We start from the raw sequence: 5251 nt of genomic DNA, 5'->3' as shown, positions 1-5251 counted from the left end.
TTTCTAGTACACCATCCAAAAGTTGATTTTATACAAGGAGGGCCACTTGGACTTACACAAAACTAGTTATGTGAAAGACTTCCCCTTAGCCTGTAATTTGTTAACTACCAAGCATTGGATTCAGCCATTATACTATAGTGGAAATTAATGAACGCCGTTCATTTGGGACTACGGAGAGAAGGTCTTCCTCATCTGCCAGTTTGAGGTACAGGCCGAGGTAGACGTATTGAAGGGAAAAGCAATAGCACCCAAATGTAAGAGCCACTACAGTTGGAACACAGAATAACTGTGACAAGCATCTTGCCCCCTATGTTCAAAGGAAAGAGCTGACTTCCTACACAGTTCTGTAGGTATTCCTGTTCAGTCATTTACTAATTAGTGCGGAAAGTTCTTCTGTTGACTATCTGCCTTCTTACAGAAGCAGTCTGTGCTAGGAGAACAACCCAGTTATAAGACAGAAGATTGGTTGTCATCTCTTTCCAAGTACTGCACCACTGTGGAAGAGCTCTGTGATCTTTAATAATGTGGCACTTTCCCTACATTATTGTCATAATCAGCACAAGGCAAAACGAATGCTTCGAACTCACGAGAATTCAATGATTTCATGCACACAAGTGCCCAAACCAAGTTAACATTTAATACATGTTTATTTGCTCTTATCTTCCTCCAAAATAAAGCTGAGCAGATGGACAGAGTGATAGATGTGAGGACGGTTTGCTGGGAATCTCGGCAATGGAGGAAAATGTCACAACAGGAGTCTGTAAGAGAGCACATTTCCCTCTTAAAAGGGGAAGACGCACAAAGTGAATTCTGATGCACATCTAATCTTTTATAAATATGTGTGTATGCATATATATGTGCATGAACATATATATACACACACGGATACATATATATATATATATACCCATTTCTCTGTGCATTTGTATAAACAATTAATATATGTACAGATCACCACATATTCATGTGTAGGATATATATATGTAAACACATGCACATACATTCATATATCCTATACCTGTGTGCATGTGTTTATGTGAACAACAAATTATTGCCTTTTTAGAAGGAGATGCTGGAAGTATCTGCTTTCATGCCTAGAAGCACTAGCATTCGCTAAGACCCTACTATCTGTGTGAAAGAGTTGTTGCTGTCAGTTCCCTGTGTGTGACTATGCCAGAATTGCTCAGAAAATATTAACAAAGAGCAGGAAAAAAAGTAGAATTGGTGCTATCTTAATAAAGCTTATTGGTAGTTAATTCTTTTGTTTCCATCTTGATAATAAGCTTGTTCTTTCTGTGTTGATAGCACACCATTGTGTGTAAGTAACAAATCTCCTCGTTTTTCTTTGCCTCTTTCTCCCGTTTTTACTGAGACAGTTCAGAATCAGGTCTTAGTTGCACTCAACCAATCTGACGCTGCACATCAGGTTAGAATTTATTGGCCCAACCTTTTGGTGATTCGTTTTGCTTTTGAGAGGTCCCGGTCGATGGCAGCTTCATATTGCATATAAAATATAGCTATGTAAAAGGTATATATCTAAGTTTAGAGAAACAAGATATTTCTAGACGAGGAGAAAACTATTTAATTCAATCTTTTTTAGGCTTTTGTTTACTGATTTATCTTCCCTACTCCTATCTTTTCTGCTTTCTGCTCCGCCCTCTCTTGCTTTTCTGATCCTCTCTCTTCCCCAGCCAGACTCCCCTCCCTCTGGTATATTTTTGCAATTGTTTTCTAAGTTGGAATAGGCCTCTCTCCCGCTACAGCTGCGACTCTGTCCCCTGCTGCACTAAATTGACACTTGTGCAAGCAATGGCTCTCGTCACTCACTCCGAAGCTGCTGCTTCCAGAAGTGTCGATTTAGTGCAGCAGGAGATGAGGTGCCAGCTGCAGAAGTAGGCCACGGAAAAACTCAACAAAGAGTTCTGCCTTCCCTTGTTGTCCGTGATGTTTGGTGGGAGGACGGGAGGCTGTGGCTGCCAGGGCCTGAGATTAAAATGTGGAGCAACAATAAGAGAGGGTCAGGAAGAGCATTAAATTAAAATAATCCCTCCTTCATAACTCCAAGGTCTGCAGAGGAGGGAGGGAAATTCTGAATTGGGGTTAATTTCCTTTGACTTGGCCTCTATAGCGCTGTCAGTGCTGAAAACATAACTCAATTTTTTTTCCTTGGGGGACATGTACTTATAGGTTATGGTGGCTTAAACCTTTCTCAGACTGCACACATCCTGCCGATCTGGGCTAGAACTTGAAGTCTGCAATGTGGAAGGCTTGGCAAGTCTTGCCTTTCATGTCCTGTTGACATAACTGTATATCCTGCTTAATTAAAAGTCCTTCGTGAGAGCTAGCACCACAGGCTTTTGACTGACAGAAACAGCTTTCCACACCTGTAATATAAGCGTGTCTAAAGACAGAGACTGAGGTTCGCTATTTGAAGTGCACTGTTTCTGTTCCCCTTCGTCAGTTCAGCTAATTTTCCATGTGACTGTGAGCATAGGCTGTGCTCCGCAAGGCCCACTGGCAGGCTCCAAGAACTGAATTGCAATATTCTGTGTGCAACACCGTTTTATTGTCTACTTTGGGCCTTTTCAAATAACCATTTTCAATAAAGGCCAGATTCAAAAGTAACACTGTAGAAGCCAAAAGGAAAGGGGGAGGGGTCATGTGTTACTTATGCCGGAGTCTGACCATTGTATTCATTATCCACTCTTGGAGATGAACTGCTAAGGTAATTTGCCTTTCATATGCAATGGAGAATGGAAGTTCTTTTGTGCCAAAGAGTTCTGATAGAGTTTCCTTAGAAAAACTAGTATCCAGGTCACTTGGCTTTCTTAAACCTGAAATAAATGATATCTTTGATAATGTAGTATTGTGACTGGAAGACATAAATTAAAGGGGAAAGGCTTTGGCTAGGACAATGAGGATGGAGAAATTTGAATGTCAATATTTTTACTTCTTATGTAAAACACAAGAGATATGATTCCAATCAAGGCACTTCGTCCTTCTGCTTGTTAACTATATTTGAAAATATATTTAAGTACACTTGTATTGTCTATCTAAATATGTTTAAATAGACATGTCAAGTGTTTGCTATTCACTGAGAAACGCTCTTTGATATGTATTAATATGGAATATGAAAAGAGAGTCATGACAAACCTGTCCATCAATTTGGGAAAGTTTCAACGCCTGATCACTGAAGGTTAGGAATCATCAAGAGCGGCTTCTTGGAGCAGGTAGAGTACAGGAGCGTGCTTTGGCACACAAAAGCCAGAATGATGAACTCTGGAGACAGCAAAAACATAAGCAGTGGAAACTCTCAAAACCAAATGTAACTTGGTGGGCAAGGGGTCTGACAGAGTACTGATAAAGCCAAGGAGAACTTACGCAGGCTAGGTACCTAAATAAAGCAAGGCTAGCCAGTTAGTTTACTATTTTATGGGCGGATAAAAGCGGAGGAAAATAATCTAGAAACATTAGCTATTCTCTTCTACCTACTCAGTACTACTTCCTTGGTGGCCAAAGCCCTGGTTCTTTTCCTTTTATTCTAAACTGATACCATTTAGCTTGGCTTTCAGGACAGGCCCCAGGAGACATATCAACTTTTGAACCTGATATTCAATTTTGAATGTAGATTTTACTCAGAATTTCTTTCAGGGAAGAAATTACTTCCTTTGGCAGCTCAGAGTAGTCTATGATCCCCAAGTTTAATAATTATATCTAATGAGTGTTTCCTGTATCCTGCTGAGACAGCAATGCAGTAAATCCTCTCCATCCTCATCTCCATTGAGAATGGAAGTTTGTAGGGTTTTTTTTCCTCCCCTCCTTCCCTCCTTTTCTCTCTCCTCCTCTTCTACTTTCCTCCTTTCCTCTCTTCCTTCCTTCCTTCCTTTCTTCCTTCTTTCCTTCCTTCCCCCTCTCTCTTTTTCTTGGTCCTTCTTAATCTTCTCTCACCTTAATTATCATTGTCACTGTTATTTTCTGCAGTACTGAGGATTTAACCAGAGCCTTGTGCATAATAAACAAGCTTCCCATCCCTGAACTGTATTCCCGGTCCTCATTGTTGCTATTAACATTACACCAAATTTTCACCTTTTCTCAATGTTCTTAGTTTTTAAAATACGTTGTGCAAACAATCATCAAGAAAAAAATTTTCCTTAGCTCCTCCCCTTCTCCCTTCTTTTGACTTTTTCTCTACACTCATTCCTCCTCCCCTTCCTTACTGCTTTCCTTCCTCCATCTTTCTTCCCTTCCTCTATCATCCCTTTCTCTTTTCTTCTCACTCTTTGTAATTTACAAACAACAGGCCACGCATGCCAAAGAAGGATCTAGCAATACCCCATGCCTTCAACATCCAGAGTTCATCAGAGCTAATATTCTGGGGAAATCTCTGTCAGGTGCTTTTCTTGATCAGTCTCTACGTTTTGACACCGGGTCTCTCAGTGAACCCAGACCCCCTCTATTTGGCGAGGTTGGACTATAAGCTCCAGGGATCCAAACTCTGGCCCTCATGGTCACACTTTGTAACTGAGCCAGCTCCCAATCTCTCCTTTATTTCCTTTAGTAAGACATAACCTCTCATGTCCTTTGCTCACCGACTGCATTTGGTAGAGTGCCGCTTGCAATCATCTTTACTTGCAGCATTGCTTTCTTTTATACTATCCTTTTGATAATCTCCTCATTAGCATATACATTGTTAGCAGAGTATATTTGTATTTCCAAATGTATGAATATTTGGATTTTGTGTTATTGATTCATTATAGAGTCTCTATGTGTAGATACTGTTGTTGTATATTTTAAGGCTTTGTAATCACATTGTCAAAAGAACAATTATATAATTAGCTAGACAAATTCAATAATTAATTATGAGACATAAAGCAGATGGAACTAAAAACTATATCACATGAGACCCGGATTTGAGTAATCACAGTGATGATAATGGGGAAGGTGAAAATGAATATTTATTAACTTGGAAAAAAGGAAAGGGGGTTACAAATCTAATCTTTATTCCCCAAATGGCAGTTGGTAGAGAATGCTTGAGAAATAACAATGAATTAGGACTAAAATACAAAGAACCTTAAGTATATGTAAGGTTAAACATTAACATGTATTTATCAGATATGACTCCAAATTACTGCTCTGGGTTTTCATTAAAGAGTAGAGTTAGCCGGGCGGTGGTGGCGCACGCCTTTAATCCCAGCACTCGGGAGGCAGAGGCAGGCGGATCTCTGTGAGTTCGAGACCAGCCTGGTCTACA

This window comes from Microtus ochrogaster, chromosome 21 (assembly GCF_000317375.1).
Source record: "Microtus ochrogaster isolate Prairie Vole_2 chromosome 21, MicOch1.0, whole genome shotgun sequence".
In the NCBI taxonomy this organism is placed as follows: domain Eukaryota; kingdom Metazoa; phylum Chordata; class Mammalia; order Rodentia; family Cricetidae; genus Microtus; species Microtus ochrogaster.
Note: the sequence above shows the minus strand (reverse complement) of the source record.